We start from the raw sequence: 20040 nt of genomic DNA on the forward strand, positions 1-20040 counted from the left end.
GGGACAAAGAGACTCTCAAGCAGGCTCCACTCTCAGGATGGATCCTGATGCTGGGCTCCATCCCATGACCCTGGGATCATGACCCAATCGAAATCAAGAGTCAGTCTCAACTGACTGAGCTCCCCAGGCACCCCAATCCCCTTAATTTTTTTTTAATCAGGGTTTTCTTTTAGTGCTTAAGATCCTTCCTCACCTTCGCTACATGTTAGGATTCACCCTGACCCAAAGTCTTAGCATTTCCCAAAGGGAAGTACAGAGCTATCAAGACAATCCCAGGAACTATAACACCACACCAGAGGAATTTGAAGAGAAGTCTCTTTGAAGGGGGATAAAGGATTCAACGTTGAAGGAAAAGCTCTGGTTCACAGCACAAGAAAGGATATATTTGAATCACATTTTGGTACCATCAGGTATAAAATCAGAATTTTACTGTAGAACATACTGTTTGGATTATGGCTGGGGATATGGCTAAGCAACGTTTCCCATTTCTGGCAAATTGCTATATTGTGTACTGATAACAAATTTCTTAAATAACTAGAATACAGTTAGTTGATCTAACACTAATACCATTTTACATATAATTAAATCGTTCTCTTATGATTCCAGAGGCCCATTAGGATCTTAAGGGCCTCTCAATAGTCCTTTTCATTGACAAGATGCAGAAATTTAAAAAAAAAGTTAATACTGATTTCCACTTGATAAAGATAATGGTGTATCTACACAGGTATCTGTTCTTGTAAGAGTTGATTAATGTTATTTGTGAGAAAAAAATAAGAAACGAGGAGATCATTATCCTAGAAAATGATAGCTAAAGTCATCATTCCTAAGCTCCACCAAATTTGTGGGATGTAACCAGTCCAGAATACTGCTTGTAAATTTGGAATTATTTGATTAATTCAAAAGAGTCTGGAAAAATACACAAAAGTATGAGTTAATAGGTTTTATTCTGGGTAGCTGGATTACAGGTAATTTATTTTCTTCTTTGTTGTTTTATAAATTTTGTACAAGAAACATATTACTTTCACAATCAGGAAAATAAAGCTACTCCTGTTTTAACAAAAGGAAACAATTATTCTCTGATTCTGCTCTTCCTAGTAATTAAAAATACTTGATACACGGAACCCAGTATAATAATCTGGCCTGGCAACAAGTCAGACATGAAATACAGGAAAAATCTACTAGAAACAATAGATTACAGTTTCTAGTTAAGCTCTACAGGGACTCTAAAAATCCTCCTACACTCCAGAACTTTGCAAATACTGCTCTTTCTCATCATGATCCATGATTTGCACACTCTCCAGCTGCAGATGCCAGGGCCCTCACAATGATCAATGGGGGTGGGCAGGTGTCCTTGTAAGAGTGTGGTGCCACCACCTGGGTTAAATCACAGCTCACAGACAGGTGTCACTTTGCCAATGAAAGGTATAGTCAAAAGAGAGCACACAAATAATTTCTAAGAAGCAACAGATTGGAAATGATTAGAATTAGTTGATAAACTATTTGTGCTACAACTGATAACCACTTGGTAAAGTAGCTTCATAATATGCATGGTTGAGTTTCTTTGGAGATTCACAGAGAATACCATGTGAAATTTCTGATTTACATATTAATGTATACTACCATGCTGGTAACACTACCCCATCTGTATGTACCACTAGTGTATATGCAGAGAATAAAAATTAATTTTGATGATGCTTTGAGCAGAACATAATCCTAACACTAAATGCTACAAGTAAGTGCATCATACAATCTTTCTAAAAAAACACAAAAGAATTGGCTTCAAAACTGTTAATGCTGGGGCACCTGGGTGGATCAGTCGGTTAAGTGTCCGACTCTTGGTTTTGGGTCAGGTCATGATGTGTGGTTTGTGTGTTCAAGCCCTGCATTGGGCTTTATGCTGACAGTGGGGAGCCTGCTTGGGATTCTCTCCCTCTCCCTTTCTCTCTGCCCCTGCCCTGCTCATGCTGTCTCTCTCTCAAACAAAACAAAACAAAACAAAACAAAAACAAAAAAACTATGCCAATGGATTCCCAATGACTATAAGAATGAAATATACATGTTCATAAAATTATTTTATAAATTACTCTTAATATCATTAATATTACCACTTTTAAAGTGCTTCCAAACTTTAAAGGGTTCCAAATAATGAACATAAGGAGAATATCTGAAATTTAAACTCTGGCACTGGAAAGGTGGTAAAAGCTAAACCTTGGAGTTTTTCAAGAAGAATAAACACTGTATATATATATATATATATATATATATATATATATATATATATATATATATTTGTAAACCAACAGTTTTGGATTATTAATTAAGGCATGAAAATAAGTCTAATAAAACCTCTTTAACTGGACTAATTGAGGATAAGAAGATTTTCTTCTTTGTTTCAATTTTCTGGTTAATTGACAGCTAGAAAATGCTTTTTGTTGAAAATCTTTCAAAAGCAGTTTCTTTTCTTAATTATAAAACATTTAACCATTTTCAATGATTCAGCAGGTCAGTGTCATCAGTTACAGATATCCTCCAGGGTTTATTCTCCATCTTTACAAAACCGAAGCTATCTTGTTTTCTGAATCTCTATTTCTGAGAAAGGGAAGTGGGATGTGTGCAGTAGGTAGGGTGGGGTGTGCGGGAGGGGTTTGAGTGGGGGTGGGGAAGTATGAAGGTTAGTGAATTCAGGATTCTGGTTTGTTGGGTTCCAGGTAGCTAAGCCATCACTAAACATGAATTCAGTGTCTGGAACGAGGTAATCTGATTCCTAGGAGACATGAGAGCCTACAAGGAGAGCCCCCAAGGGTCTATCTTTGTTAGTATTCTCTATCTTATATCATTCCATCTGGGCAACTTGGTTTCCTGGTCTTCTCTGGGGAAAAACCGTGTCAGTGTGTCCATCTAAAAATTATGATCTCTGAACTCATGGGGCTGAATTTATTTTGATTTAATCCTATATCCATGTCATTTCAACTCAAGCTTAGGGAGCAGGTAGCCGCATGTGGATGTCAAGGATGAATGAGCACTGACTTTTCTCTCTCAGACTTGCTGCCCTGGATTTTCTTTTCTATAAAAACCTTCAATTCCAGTTTCTGATATCTTAGCAGCTGAAACCTTTGTTATTTTGCCCTGTCCTCCATCACCTTTGTCCTCTCTCCATCACCTAGAGAGTTCATTTCTAAGCAGGTTTGGAAAGTCAGGGTAGGAACAATGGGACTGATTTATACACATTGTACTTTAACTTTGATGACTTTATTGGTTATACATTTCCCTTAAGCCAAATACCTACATATGTATGTATATGTATACAATATATAATGCATGCATGTGCATGCACACACACATAATCCTGATTATCCCGATTATTTCTTCCTCCATCCTTAAGAAGAAGTGGGAAAATTTCAGACAGAGGTTCCTGAGCTTTTTGGAACTGTGGGTCTTTACGCACTGCTCTTCAGGAATTATAAGCCCTCGTCAGACCCAAGGGCAGGGTCTGAAGGTAGTACAAGAGGTCTGAAGAAAACACGGCTACTGGGCCCCATGAGAATTTGCTAATTGTTCTCCAAGTCCAGCTTTCAAGAAACATAGAATAAAAAGCAAAATCCCCCCAAAGTAGGGCTCTAATGGACTAACCTAGTAAGTTCAGTCCTGCATATTCCCCATAGAACTGCAGGACTCACGAAATTGATCTGTGATTTATGGGTATTACAGTGATTTGGTGATGAGGGGTAAATGAGACTTCATTTGGAGTATGTAAAGTAGGCATTATAATAATTTGAGGCTCCATTGCAGGAGAATTATTTGCTATTAATTTTCTTCTACAGCTTTTCCTTTTTTCTACTAGGCTTCAATCAGTGGCTACAACATAATCAAGTCCATATTCTCTGGTTTGTGCCCCAATGTCCACCTCTACTGATGAAGACCTGTTATGTGTCACAGCTATGCATGGAGGGCCATAAGCCTGTGCATTATGGTGCACTGTACTTAGACTCATTCATGAACACACAATTCAGGTGAACTGGAGCAGCCCCACTATAGGAGCACAGGTGGGTACACATTCCCTCCATCACAGTGGAACAGCTTTCCTGTATTTGTCAATGACATTTGGTAGAGATTATAGTCGTTTATGGCAAATTTCCCTGGAAGTTTCTGACAAATGTGTCCTTGCCCTGAGGGGAAACCCATCCCTAAGAGTGAAGTATATGTTCTGCAGATCCCTTATCCTTGCCCAAAGGGTGCCAGGGAAAGTGACGGGGCTGAGGAAGGTATGAGGGACACAGCCATCTATTCTTACTCCACCCTCACAAATTGTAACAGCTCCATTTAGTTATTCTGCACAGCATTCTTGGAAGGCAAGTGAGCTCCAAAATTCAGTTAAAAAATCATTAATTAACTGGGGCGCCTAAAATCATTAATTAGCCTGGTGTCCGACTTGAGCTCGGGTCATGATGTCAAGGTTCATGAGTTCAAGCCCTGCATCGGGCTCTGTGCTGAGAGTGCAGAGCCTGCTTCAGATCCTCTGCCTCCCTCCCTCTCTCTGCCCCCTCCTGCTCGTGACAGTGAGGAGCCTGCTTGAGATTCTCCTCTCCGCCGGCCCCCCCCCCCGCCCCGACACACTCTCTCTGTCTGTCCCTTCCCTGCTCACACTTTCTCTGTCTCAAAATAAATACATTTAAAAAATCATTAATTAATTGTTACTGGGGTGAAATATATATAGCATTTACCATTTTAAAGAGTATAATTCAGTAGCATTAAGTTCATTCACATTGTTGTACTATCATTGCCATTATCCATCTCCAGAACTTTTTCATTTTCCCAAAGTGAAACTACCCATTTAATGCTAACTCCCTGTTCCCCTCTATTCTCAAACCCTGACATCCATCATTCTATCTTCTGGCTCTAAGTTTGACAACGCTAGGTACCTCATATCAGTGGGATCATTCGATACTCGTCCTTTTGTGTCTGGCTTATCTCACTTAGTATCTTTAAAGTTCATTTCTGTGGTAGCATGTGCCAGAATTTCATATCTTTTTAGGACTGAATGATAGTCCATTGTGTGTATATAGCACATTTTCCTTATCCACTCATTTGCTGGTGGACATTTGGGTTGCTTCCACTTTTTGGATGTTGTGAATAATGCTGTAGGAACATGAATGCATAAACATATGTCCAAGTCTCTGTTTTCAATTTATTTATATTAAGAGAAAGAGAAAGAGAGAGACAAAGAGAGAGAGAGAATGAGAGAGAGAGAGAGAGAGAGAGAGAATGAGTGGGGAAGAGGCAGAGAGAGAATTCCCATGAACCATGATCCCATGAACCATGGGCCACGGGATCCCATGGTTGATCCCATGAACCATGAGATCATGACCGGAGCCGAGATTAAGGGTCAGACACTGAACCGACTGAGCCACTCAGGTGCCCCTGTCCAAGTCTGCTTTCAGCTCTTTTAGGTATATATCCAAAGGTGGAATTGCTGGATCATATGGTAATTCCATGTTCAATTTTTTTTTAAGAACTGTCATACTGTTTGGTATTTAGGTTTTTTAAATTAACAAATAAATTAGTTTTCAACAAATAATTAGTTTTAATTAGTTTACAGCAAAACTGAGTGGAAAGGAGAGAGGCTTCCCATACTCCTTGTCCCCACACATGCATGGCACTTTTACAGAGACGCTCTAGACAACTCGGTGACCTGAGGGCTTCACCCCAGGCTGCAGGGAGTGATTTAGGCAGGCTGTGCCAGATCTGGCAGGAGCTTCAAGCACTGAGTCACCTGAGGCGAGTCACCTGAGGTGTTGGAGCAGCCTTCTTCCCTCCCCAGGCCATGAAACTGACTGACATCAAAGGTGATCGTACAGGAAAACCTGATGTGTAAACATGGACACTCACAGATGCCAAAGGAGGAAGGAGATTAAGGAGCATTTGATCCAACCTACTTCTTCCATAGCATGGTGGAGATGCTTCGTAAACTGAAAAGCTTGCTTCCAAGGATGCTGTGCAGAATAACTAATCAGTGCGTGACAGAGATGTTACAGTTTGTGAGGGTGGAGTCAGAAGACATAATTATATCACTTACAACTCTATCAGCCCTCTTACCATCCGTGTTACCCTTTGGGCAGCCCCGAGAAGGCAGCTCTAGATTAAGTCCTTACAGAAGTCTTTCATCATCTATCACCTTTTTGCCTTATTTTTCTGATCCTGTGGTTTTTAGTTTAAATACATGCACTTACATGTACCTCCAGGATCTCTGGCTCTGCTAATGGTTAGGCAATAGATAAGCTCCGTCATTCTGTCTGCTTCAGAACCGCTTTATGAACAGTGATTATTCTCAATTTTTGAGAGTTCTAATAAAAGAACTGTGTGTTCTAAGTGCTCCTCTGAATGAACATTTACCATATCCAAGTAAAATGTTATAAATCACAATGCTTATCCACAGATTTAAAATGCCCAGAAATTTCTCATACATTTCCTGGACAGCATCACTCACACTATTTTTATCCTCACACCGACTCAATGAAACAAAAGAAAAAATGTTTAAAATTCTTACAATGAAAGCTAGAAATATACAAATGCATATATATTCATAGGCACATATGTACATTTGCATGTATGCTCACATATATCCAAATGTGCATTTGTTGAGCCAAAATCTTCCACTTTTTTCTATTAACATGGAATAAATTGTTCTTGTCCTCAGTGGAGAGGTGATTGGCATGTTCCAAAGCCAATGCTGATCCTCAAAATGCTGATCCTCAGAATATGTCAGTCCTGAGAACTTAGAACCCCACAAGAACCTGAACTTGATGACCTGGACTATTTATTAGAGATGTGTCTCCCTTCCCACATGTGTTTTGTAAATTGAGTCCCATGTAAGTGTATGGGAAGAAAGATAACAGTATGATGATTCACTTTGAAAAGCAGCAATACATTTGTCAATCTGGGGGAAAAAAGACTTCCCTTTTGAGTGTATCTAAAACGTGATAAGCATACCTGCAAAAAGACTGTAGCTGTCATTTTAGCCTAAAAACAGCACAGTTGAGACCCTTGTTGCACTCCAAGGACAAAGAATGACCAGTATTATTGACTCTAAAGCTGGTACAGAATAACAGCATTTACTTGGCTGGACTTTCAAATGTGATGGTCCTAAGAAAACCTTCTCTCTCTCTTTTTTTAAAAAAATTTTTAATGTTTATTTATTTGTGGGCGGGGGGGGGGGAGGGCAGAGAGAGACACACACACAAAATCTGAAGCAGCTCCAGGCCCCAAGCTCTCCACACACAGAGCCCAATGTGGGGCTTGAACGCACGAACCATAAGATCATGACCTGAACTGAAGTCAGATGCTTAACTGATTGAGACACCCAGACGCCCACAATCTCTTTTCTTGAGACATCAGTCAATAGGTTAAGTAAAGCACTAAATATCTTAATTTAGTGACATTTAAGAGTGAATATTTAATATATTTTTCTCCCTTTATTGTTCATCCTTTCAGTTATACGTGAATTAAAGCAGTGATTCTCAAAGTGGAGGAGTCCCTGGACCACTCACTTCAGCATCACCTGGAAACTTGTTTGAACAGCAACTTCCCAGCCTACCCCAAATCTACTGAATCAGAAATTCTGGGCATGAGGCCCAGGAAGTTGTACCTCCAGGTGATTCTGGTGCAAGTTAAAGACCCAGTGCATTAAGGAGGCACCAATATGAAGATTCTAATCCCTGCTCCCTTCCTCAGTTATCATTTTCGAGATACTTTGTTAAAAGAAAAGTAACCCATGTGGGTTTAGGCTACTTGTTATTATCATCTAAGAAAATTCTTACCATTGTTTGGTTCCAGGAAAGAAACCTCAGTCACAACTTACATGTAATTTTTCCAGGCTCTGTGCTGGCTTCGAGTCTTAGGATGCAGGGAACTGGGCGAAGGGAGAGATGAGAAGGCTACAGCAATCCATTCAGACATGGACCCCAAAGCTTTGCAGGGCAACCTTGTGACAGGTCAGTGAGTGTCCACCTGAATGGGGAGGGGGGAAGAGCTGTCCATTAGCAGAGTAAACCTCGCAGGTTAACATTTCTCCCTCCCCTCCTGCTATCCTGCCACACCGTGTCCCTCGCTTTTATGACACAATCTGACTTGCTATGCCTCTGGCTGTTTGCCTTTTGACTACTCCACATAAACAGAACATGATAAAATGGTCCATAGTAATAATACTTGAGCTCAACCCACAGGGAAGCCCTATTTGGTGAATATTTCCTGTAGGTAAGCATCCCTCACTGGGAGCTCTTTGAACCCAAAAGCAGTTATGAGACCCATGTCCAATCTCATGAATGTTTCCTTTCAACAAATGAGAACACCTTGGTTTAAAAGACACATGCAGCTGCAATAACAGGAAGATACAGGAACAAAGGATACATTCGGGAATTCTGAGATGAGATGATTCTCTGATGCCTTAAATATGTTTATTCACATAATATTTAAAATTTATATTTATTAAAAAAATTTTTTTAGAGAGAGAGCATAAGCGAGGAAGAGGGACAGAGGGAGAGGGGAGAGAGAGAGAATTTTAAGCAGGTTCCATGCTCAGCATGGAGCCTGATGTGGGGCTTGATCCCATGACTCTGGGATCATGACCTGAGCCAAAATCAAGAGTCAGACGCTTAACTGACTGAGCCACCCAGGTGCCCCTAAATATGATTATTTTTAAAACATTTCTCTAATGCTAAATTGATACCAGCTGATTGCAGAACATTAGAAAAGCATAAAGAAAAAATACCAAAACACAGACTTTTAACTACTATGAATAAAGGAGAGGGAAGGTAGGTGGGAGGGGGGTGGGGAAATAGGTGATGGGGATCAAGGAGTGCACTTGCCGTGATGAGCAACCAGTGATATATGGAAGTGTTGAATCACTATATTGTACACCTGAAACTAAGATAACTATATTTCAACTAACTGGAATTAAAATAAAATAAAATAAAGGAAAAAAAAGGATCAACTGTAGCCCTGGACCTGATAAATCACTAATGATATTTTGTTGTATAATTCCATAACCCCTTAACCGAAACTCCTGAGCTTCAGAATATGTTCCTGAATTCAGAATTGTTCGCTTCTAAAAACTATTTTGATGCAACTATGATTTATCACATAATATTCCATCAGGGTCTGGAGCAGCACCCCATAATCTGACATATTTTGTAATATTTTTGTAGCAAAACCAATGCATATTCCTATTAAGGTGGATAAAACAGAATCTCACATTGGTTCAGGCCAGGTTTTTCTACCAAAGAAGTTACAAAAAAACCCTTTTGATTTTTGAATGCTTTTGGATTCAGAATTGGGGATAAAAGCTTGCAGACCAGTATTCTTTCCAGATACACAAAAAACTCAAGAGTTTTGTTTCTACTTTTCCTTCAGTGTTACACAAATGTGAGTGTTTCCCCAAGTAATTAAAAACACTTCAAAAACATGCTTTTCAATGTCTATGTAATATTATATCCTACTTAGAAAAGGTTTTTTTAATGATTTCATTTTTGGAATTACATTTTTCGTTGTTGTTAATGCAAATAACACTTTGAGGGACATATTTGAGTATCAGATCATCTGAATTTCTGAATACTTTCTTAGGTGGATCTGAGAACAAGAATTATTGGGTCAACTGGTGTAAACTTTAAGGGTCTTGATGATTTTCCAGAAAAGCCATACCAATTTACACTCCTAACACAGCATGAGTGCCTGGTTAATTTGTTTAATTACCCACATTATCATAGGCAAGGAAAAAATACACTTGCATCTCATACATCTTAACAAAGCTCTAATCAATGATAATCATACTTAGGAGATTTTATTTTTGTTTTTCTTACACAGAAGATAGTGAATAGCTCATAGTCTCTCACATAACAAAAGAGAAATGGGATTAATGTGAGTTTACCATCAACTGGAACCTCATTAGACTAGACTGAGTCAGATCTGGGCAATGGAGGAGCTGTCACTTGTCCATGGGGTCCTAAGTTTGAAGGTGGTACGGAAATAATTCACACATTATCATGAGAAGACAGACAGTCATTTGCTAATTATTTGTGGGCTGATAAATTCTGCTTCCAGGCTACTGAGGACTTGTGTTTCCTTTCCTTTTGGCGTTTTTGTATTTCTTGGACATTTTGCTGCTGCTCAGCATGGCTATCAGAGAACAGGAAGAGATGTGAAGACAAAGTGAAATCAGACAAGCTAATAATAATGGCTAACCCTTGTGAGTGCTTAAGATGTGTCAACTCTGGTGCTGGGCACCTTGTGTGCATTACCTCGTTCAGTGTGCACTGGTATTAAAACTGGTAGCTGCAAAATTTGAAAGTATGTGCTCACTCATCAATCACTGTTCCACTCTAATAAGTTTGGAGCAGTTAGAAGTTTGGGATTTCAAAGAGCCATTCAAGCCTAGTGTCTTAATGCCACGGCTCCAAGTCTGGTTATAAACCACAGACTTTGCCTTTACCCTTTTTCGTTGTTGTTAGCACCCTCTCTAGCATCTACACAAAGCAGAGGAAATGACACAAATAAAATCCAAGAAAACTCTAGATAATAATAAATGCTTTGAAGGTCCTATACTTACAGGAGGGAGGCCGTATCTCTTAGAGTACCACAGAGAGTTGGGAGTCTGTTGTATAACACAAAACAGTGTATACACAGAAAAGACATGAGGATACACACAGGATATATACTTCAAAAAACAAACACACAGATACATTCTTCCCAAGTGTGACTTCCCAAATGTGGTATATAAATTGGTAATGATAAAGTCAGGGCTCACAACCCAAGTTCCTTTTCATTTATAGTTTTGTCTAATAATTTTTCTTTCTCTTTTCCTTTTATCCTTACAGGATAATTGGTGTAGAGAATACCACAATTTTCATATGCTAGTAAAAAAAAAATTGAAGTGATACTTCTTTGTTATATGGAATGAAATAACACCACTCTTTTCCTTGTCTATAAAGTCAATTTCTGTAGGGGCGCCTGGGTGGCGCAGTCGGTTAAGCGTCCGACTTCAGCCAGGTCACGATCTCGCGGTCCGGGAGTTCGAGCCCCGCGTCGGGCTCTGGGCTGATGGCTCAGAGCCTGGAGCCTGTTTCCGATTCTGTGTCTCCCTCTCTCTCTGCCCCTCCCCCGTTCATGCTCTGTCTCTCTCTGTCCCAAAAATAAATAAATGTTGAAAAAAAAAATTAAAAAAAAATAATAAAGTCAATTTCTGTAGAGTAGAATATAGTATATACTGTAAAATGGCTAGGGTTCAGAGAGAGGGAGAGAGAGAGAGAAAGAAAGAAAGAAAGAAAGAGGAAGAAAGAAAGAGGAAGAAAGAAAGAAGGAAAGAAAGAAAGAAAGGAAAAGAAAGAAAAAGAAAGAAAGGCAAAAGATTCCATTTTATTTTGGGAGGGAGTTGAATTGATCTTCTCAATAATCTTATTTAAAAGTAAGGGATGTTTCTTAAAAATTATCAAAAAATCAAAAGACAAAAGATGTATCAAGAAGTGAATCATTTCCTTCACTGTGGCTTCTCTTTATAATTTAAATAACATTCTCCTGACAATTAGGTGTCAAGTAAGTAGAGTGGCTCCAAAATGATTTTTCTTTGCCAGTCATATATGTGGCTAATTTTCTAAGTATGCCAGGACTATAAGGTGTGAAAAATAAAGCAGTAAGAGGAAATGACCCCTCAAAGAACATACTTTGTTTTTTCCAAAATGCCTAATTGCTTGGGGGAAAATACAAAAAATAAAATAAGCTACCACTAATAACAGAAATGATTACCAGAAGCTCTTTATATACTCAAACTGCACAACCAGCGTTTCTGAAGCTAATTACAAATTTGGATTCTCTCATTTTAAAAATATACTTCGAAGCAGCCCACTTCTGTTTTAATGCTGAACCAAAGTCTGTGCAACTGGCATGTTATCAAAGTAAAAAAAATGCGTTGCTTGAACAAAGTTATCACTTTCAATGTCACTAAATCTTGAACTGCAAAATACCACAAACTAAAAACTAGTAATACCATGTGGTTATGTTATCTTACATTTACAAGAGTGTATAGTTTCCCAAGCCCTACGGGACTGAGACCTCTGGGATCACAGCAGCTTTGTTACCTTGGGGAGGCCATTCACTGCCTCTGAGCCTAACATCTTTCACGGGTTCTTGTGAGAATTAAATAGATTAAAGGAGAATGTATACAAAAGGGTTCTTGCAAACTATAGGACACAATATCATTATTCTTTTTACTGGCAACTCTGTGAGGCATAAAGATATCCACCCCCATTTCATGGTTAAGGAAACTGACAGGTGGAAGATAAGGCAAAAAATAAAAAAGTATCAAGTTAGGAGACTCTCAGGTTTTATCTACAAATTGGCCACAAAATACCTGGGTGACTCCATGACTTGCTTCTTTAGTAACAACAATGAATGCATAGGATGAGATGATTTTAAGGTCTCCTTGAGGCCCATGGTTCTGCGATCTGGGACTTGGCCATGGCGGTGAAAGACAGCCCTAATAATTCTTTGGGAGCAAGTCTCTCCTGGAGGCTAAATGCAGCGCCCACCAATCTGAGGCCTCTGGAGCTGGGGTGGGGGTTCTTGAGGAGTCTCCCACTCGCAGGGATGGGACTGACATGGGCAAACTCGTTTCGCTAGATTAAGGGGAGGTCGGGGGATCCTAGGTGAATGGCCAGGGCCTCTTGGGAGGTACTGGAGGAGCTTGAAACAGCAGCTCTGATTGATTGATTGATTGATTGATTGATTGATTTGGGGGTGGGGACGGCTTATAAATAAATTTTTATTTTTATTTACTTATTTTTTCCATTTCTAAAAATAGGCTTTATTTCTCTATTATGAACAGTTTTTTTTAACTGTAGAACAGTACCTATTTTTATTATTATTGAAAAGGGCATCTTGCCAGCCCTCCTCCAGCCTCCATTCCTTCTTACAAACTCTCCAATTACAGATTGCTCTCTTCTTATGATTTTCACAGTATTCCATATCCCAACGAAGGCACTGAACACATTGCATTGTTATTAGTTATTTATATGTTAGTTTTATTACCTTTTGCCATCTGAGCTCTCCCCATGAGACCATGTGCTCCAGGAGGCCAGGACTGCCTCTTCGTCCAGAATAGCCCAGGGACTAGCATAAAGTAGGTATTCAATACATGCTTGCCAGCAGCTGCTAATTAACCAGTACAGATATTTCACACACTAACAAGTAGTGTAGACAAATAGGTATATACCACCCGAATGGTCAGTCTTGCTAACAGTCCCACTGTTGTTTGGCTTTCAGTTTCAAAGAGATAGCCACCTCTGGATTCCTACAGTGTTGGGGGGAGGGGGAGAGATGCGAAACGGCTATTTTTTTGTATTATGAGTGCACATCATGGTCACGTGGGAATTTCACTTTAAAAAGATTGGAGCCACTAACTTAGGCCTCTACTAATAATATTCTAGAAGCACTAATACAACTTTCTGTTATGTTCAATATCTGTGCTGTCCAATATGGCAGCCACCAGCCACATATTAATACTCAGTAAATGCACATGGTACAACTGGATTTTAATCCATGAGGAACTGGATTTTAATTTTAATGCATTTAAATTAAATTTAAACAGCCACATGCTATTAGTGGTCACTTTATTGGACAGTGCAGCTTTAGGCTGCCTTACATACTAGTTTTTTGGATACACTTCAGACCCCAGAAGCCCACAGGACGACACCCATTCAAGAAGTTTTTACTGACCTCCTGCTGGGTGCTGGGCACCAGTTAAGTGTTTTAAAACAATGGTGAATGAGAGCCATGGACACTTCCTGCCCTTGTGGCATCTCTTAGCTAGACTGATTTCTGAAGACCTCACAAAACCTTGAAGTGGTTCACAGGACTCTGCTTAGGAAAAGGTGGGTGAGTAGATATGGTAATGCTACACTAAGCACGAAAGCACGGCTTTTTCATTTCTTCATATTTACTGTTAGAGAAGCTGGGGAAAGTTTAAAAAGAGATATCTGAATGATTACTGTTCATTCGCTTACAAGTAAAGTCACATATCCCAGATATGGGAAATTTTCTGTATGTAATTCCCTCTTGCACAAACATAAATCCACTTAAAAGCAAAAGTCAGTGGGACCTGCATTCTTAAGCCTAAGAAAAAGTAAATGGTATTTAATTACAGCAACAGTCATAAAAGCACAAGTGGATCTCGAGCTGCAAGCAGTGGGCAAAGGAACGCTGCTACCAATTAGCAGTGAAATGATCAGGGTTTCTAGAAGGTACCTTGTGTATAAGTAAGGCTGATTGCATCTTTGTCTCTACAATTCAACTCTCAGCTAAGATTTTCCTAGTGGTTTTAATGGGATGTAATGAACAAAACCCTATTTGCTTTTCCCCAGGAAATTACAGGTGGAGGTATTTTTATCTACATATCTATTTTATCACAAATCTAATACCAACAACATAATTTCTAAGAAACATAAAAGTGGTTTGGTTTCGTGCTTTTCCAATTTCCAATACTGCCTCCCCTGTCCTCCTGTTGTCAATTCTTTGCTAACCACCTCTTCTTGCCTTATGGAAATTTTGAATGATACAAAGAAAAAAAAAAACCAAACAAAGCATTTAGAATTGGTTTATGTTCTTGTTTGAACCTGAATCCAGGTTTGCTTAAGTTTAAGAGGACAAAGGCATCATACTCTCGGATACAGTGTTTTTAAATTGATTCTCTCCACAGTATTATCACTTGCTGAGCTGAGTGATAGATATTCAGCTGAGCTAAATATTCACTAAGCTAAATAACTCGGTTTTGCTCAGTATCCCAGTGGTGTCGTACTTGGATGATACCATCGAGGCAATCTGACCTCCTAACTTTAAAATGCCACTCTGGTGCCCTGCCCAAAGTTGGACTACTGATTTGAGGGGTTAATAAACGACTCTTACACATCCACACACACACAACGCACACTCCCATTGCTTTTTCTCTCTGGATTGAGTACAAAGATAAATTACAGTGGTCAGAAAACAAAACAAGAGTTCAAAACTTAGTTCCAAAGCACAAATTTCATTTAGAGACTATCAGCAGCTAGAAAAGGTCAAATCGCAAATGTTCCACTGGTCCTATGCTGTACACAATACTAGTAAAAATTTGGTGACAGCATTAGCATTAAACATGTAAACTGAGAGTGATTCTGGCATCCTTATTCATACTCAGAAACACTAAGTGGAGTAGTCACACACCATTTTATGGCCAGAGGGGCTTAAAAAGAAAGGGGTTAATTTTTGGAAACTACAGAGATGAATTTTTAAAAAATCTACATTTCAAGCAATTTAAATAGTCACTTGTATAAAGCAGAAGACCTTTGAATCATAGATCTTGTGGCTTTTGTGTTTTGCTCTACTGGCATGGGAAGGTGATGCAAGGAAATGTGCTTTTTTTTCTTTTTTTTCTTGCTACAACCCAGAAAGACATAGCCATTTCAGACAGGATGGAGAAAATTAAGATGAAAACGTCTCTGAAAGTTTCCACTTACATATTTCAGATGCTGGGACCAAGTTATTCTAGTTGGAGAATTATAACTAGAAAGTTCACTTCTTTGATATTCAAGATGAGTTTAAGTTCCCAAAATACATTGGACTGTCCAAATTTTCACCTGAAATAATTTTGGGGTTTCTGTGGACTTTATATTATAAAAAAAGTACTGGCATCTATTTATTATTATTATTATTATTAATAATAATAATAATAATAAAAATAATAGGGGTTCCTGGATGGCTCAGTGGGTTAGGTGTCCGACTTCTACTCAGGTCATGATCTTGTGGTTCATGGGTTCCGGCCCTGCTTCAGTCTCTGTGCTGACAGCTCAGAGCCTGGAGACTGCTTTGGATTCTGTGTCTCCCTCTCTCTCTGCCCCTCCCACACTCACATTCTCCCCCCAGAATAAATAAACATTAAAATAATAATAATAATAATAATAATAATAATAATAATAATAATAAAGTTCCATTTGCTGAGAAATTCTGTGTTCTGGGAACTACACTAGGAATTTTGCAGGTATTACTAACTCATCTGTTGGATGAAAGGACCATGGCTCAGACAGGATAAATGTCTTGGCTAAGGTCACACTACTGGAGGGGATGACATGCAATGTGAATCTGTGTCCACCTGACTCTAAAGGCTCCTCCCTTCCTCTACAACACCATCATCCACTATAATTTGGGGAGATTATATCCTTCTTCCCAAAGGAAACATGATCAATTTCCCACATGCTACCAGTAAAATGTCAAAGTAACCTGATAAAGCTGTGGGTCCTACCATAATCTGATTATTTGTATAAAAAGAATTAATTAACTTGTTAGTTACATTTCACACATTAGAATTAAATTGGAATTAATTAAAATTAAATAATTTTTTTTCTACTGCAGTTTCTTTAAATAAAAGTACTACCAGGTAGCTTATTAAAAAATGACCCAGATCATTCTCTAAAGCTGAGTTAAATCATTGGATACCTGTCCTCAGTCATGGGACATGGCGGTGAAAACACTGTATGAGGAATCTCACTCTGGGTCTCAGTCTCAGAAGAGCATGACTATTCCTGGCAATACCCAAGCCGAGAAGGCCTGAAGCAGGCTACAATGTACCATTTAGGGCTCAAGTACTATATTTTCCCTCCTTATGTCAAAGATCATCCATGAAATCACACAGTCAATGATTAAGTTCATCTGCAAGAATGCAGACGGGTATGCATGTTGAGCCTGCTTCTCAACTTAGTGAAGGGCAGTTTCCGGAGAACTTGGATGGGCATCAATAGTGCCTCAACTTCTCCCAGGTTTGATACTGGGACCAGGTTTGGTCTGGGCTATCTGCCTCCTTTCCCTTGTCTGAGAACTTTGGCTCTGCCTGTGCTTCTATCAGCCAGAAAAGCCTACAGAGTCCTACCCATTTGGGAGCTGTAAATGCCTGCTGGCCTCATCTGTCAAGGGCAGGTGCCCCCTGACTCCCAAGCTGCACAGGTGTCGGTGCCAGGAAGGTCTCACACAAGGCAAGGTGCTGGTGGGCTGTCCCCAAGTGAGGCTGGTGAGGTCCACACAGAGCTCACTGCGGATGTGAGGGTCACAACAAGTTTGGCCATCGGCCTTGAAGACAGGCGAGGCATATGTTGTTCAAGAGGGGTGTGATTAACCATTCTAGGAAAAGGCAATACCACTGACCCAGTTGTTCCAGCTGAAAACCTAGGAGTTACCTTTGATTTTCCTCTCTTCCTCTCACTTCTTAACATCTAATCTATCTGCAAGTGCTGTGGATTCTACCTTCAACTTCTATCTCTAATCTGTCCACCCCTCTCCATCTCTACTGCCAACACCGTCATTTCTCACCTGGCCCACTCCTACTGTGATGGTAAGTGGCTTCTCTGTTTTCAATTCCCTCTTGGCACTGAAAGTCCCCAGGATCACCCCAGATTGGGTAATGTGTTAGGAGGACTCCCAAGACTCAGCATATAGCCGTACCTATGCTTTGATTTATTATAGCCAGATCTCACCTGCTTCTAGCCTGAACCATGACTGGAGACTCTGGCCACAAACCTGCCCTTACCCTCCTCTCCAGCTGCCATCCCATACCCTCACATAAGCCTCTTCCTCGGCCACACAGGCTCTGCTACCTGCTGCCCTTTCCTCACATGGCAAACTTAGCTTCTCTCTCTGGATCTATAGTCTCTATGTTCCTGCCACCACATGCTTTATATAAAAATCATTGTGCTTAATCTCGCTGTGGTCATATACCCTTCAGTGAATCTGGGGCCGTGGCTCAGAATCCCATGGCACCCATAACCACATGGCACCATTGGAGCCAACTCTGGTCTTGTTGTGGTGTAGGCACTGCACCCAGCCTGACACCCACTGCCAGGCCCCTCATCCCAGCCCTCTGTCTTGGGCCACCTCAATCTTTTTTTCTTCTAAGCTTATGGGTGATTCTCTGCAGGCTGAGGAAAAGATAAAATAGTGAGCAGAGGCCAGCGAAAGCCAGATGCTGCAGAAGCTGCTATGCCTGTACACAGGGGACTGCAGTTATCTGTACAGACTGGATGCTGTTCTGCAGACCTATTTTTGTTTCTGTTTTTTCATAAAGCATGGATCAGCAGGGCTGAAAGGACCTTGGAGACCAGTGAGTTCAACCTCCTCCTTTTACTGATGAGGACCCTGTGGTGTGAGGAGAGGCTGGGAAGGAGAAAGCAGCATTTACTGAGGACTTACCATCTGCTTTGGATACATGTCCCAGGTCCCACAGCCAGTGAGTGAGTGTCACAGTTGGGACCACACAGTGCTTCAGTGAGCATTTTCACCCCACATAAGCTTTCACTGATTACTTACATGCTCATATCACACAGAGGAAAGGGGTTAATATTTACCACATAAAGATACTTGGAATTCCCATCTCAAAGGTGAATGGCTTTTCCCTCTGTATCATCCAGTACATGTTTTTATTATAGCAAAATACACAAAACATAAGAGTTATCATTTATAAAAACAGAACTACCCTACGACCCGGCAATTGTACTACTAGGTATTTATCCAAAGGATACAAAAATGCTGATTTGAAGGGGCACATGCACCCCAATGTTTATAGCAGCATTATAAACAATAGCCAAATTATGGAAACAGCCCAAATGTCCATCAACTGACAAATGGATAAAGAAGATATGGTAGGGGGCACTTAGGGAGTTCAGTTGGTTAAGCGTTCGACTCTTGGTCTCAGCTCAGGTCATGATCTCATGGTTCGTGAGTTTGAGCCCCACCTCAGGTTCTATGCTGTCAGTGTGGAGCCTGCTTGGGATTCTCTCTCTCTCCCTCTCTTTCTGGCTTTCCCCCACTTGTACTCTGTCTCTGTCTCTCTCTTTCTCTCTCTCTCTCAAAATAAATAAACTTAAAAAAAAGATGTGGTATATAATGTATACAATGGAACACTACTCAGCGATCAAAAATGTTGAAATCTTGCCATCTCCAACAGCATGGACAGAACTAGAGTGTATTATATGCTAAGTGCAGTAAGTCAGTCAGAGAAAGGCAAATACATGATTTCCCTTGTATGTGGAATTTAAGAAAAAAAAAAACAGATGAACACAGGGGAAAGGAAGGAAAAATAAGATAAAAACAGAGCAGGAAGCAAACCATAAGAGCCTCTTAAATGCAGAGAACAAACTGAGGGTTGCTGGAGGGGAGGTGGCTGGGGGGGGATGGGCTAGATGGGTGATGGGCATTAAGGAGGGCACTTGTTGGGATGAGCACTGGGTGTTATATGTAAGTGATGAATTTGGGTTCTACTCCTGAATCCAAGATTACACTGTATGTTAATTTATTTGAATGTAAATAAATAATTTTTTTAAAAGTTACCATTTTACCCATCTTTGTGTAGAGTTCAGTGGAATGAAGTACATTAATTTTGCTGTGCAACCATCACCATTACTCATCCAATACATGAAAACAATTTGTAATGTTTATTTATTTGAGACAGAGAGAAAGTGGGGGAGGGGCAGAGAGAGAGGGAGAGAGAGAATCCAAGCAGGCTCTGCACTGTCAGATAGAGCCCTACACGGGGCTTGATCTCATGAACAATGAGATCATGACCTGAGCTGAAATCAAGAGTTGGACGCTTAACCAACTGAGCCACCCAGGCGCCCCTCATCCAATACATTTTTAAGCGTATTTTTTGAATAGTAAATTCAAAATGAGATGGATGAACGCCCCAAAACAAGACTGAAGGAAAAGACAAGTAGAGAATAAGCTTTGGGGGTTATATTTCATCTAACAAAACCTTTCATATATAGTAGACTCTCTGTGGCATATTCTCCATGATTCTCCCAGTCTTGCAATCAGAACTATGAGAATGCTGGCCTCTGGGTGAAAAGGTAGCCTGTTGTTTCTCTAGGTTCTCCACTAGCTGTATCTGCTCACAAAAATGTTATGCAACCCAGGAAATCACAGCCTTCCATGCTTCCTCCATAAAAGGACAAGTAAAACAGTATTTCTTGGAAAGATAGGCAT

General features: G+C 40.0%; 1 protein-coding gene across 3 annotated transcripts in view; it reads right to left on the bottom strand.

Annotated features, from left to right (window-relative positions):
• Nucleotides 1-20040, bottom strand: part of BACH2 (BACH transcriptional regulator 2) — a 356919-nt gene that overhangs the window by 144407 nt on the left and 192472 nt on the right. Inside the window, exon 3 of one of the 3 annotated variants that reach the window (XM_040474178.1) lies at nt 7856-8004. The exons of the other annotated variants lie outside the window; for them this stretch is intronic. The gene's annotated coding sequence lies outside the window, so the exon portion shown is untranslated. The remainder of the gene's footprint in view (nt 1-7855; nt 8005-20040) is intronic. 3 annotated transcript variants of the gene reach the window in all.

The sequence above is a fragment of the Herpailurus yagouaroundi genome, unplaced genomic scaffold, assembly GCF_014898765.1.
Source record: "Herpailurus yagouaroundi ecotype Mexico unplaced genomic scaffold, PumYag 139, whole genome shotgun sequence".
NCBI lineage: Eukaryota > Metazoa > Chordata > Mammalia > Carnivora > Felidae > Herpailurus > Herpailurus yagouaroundi.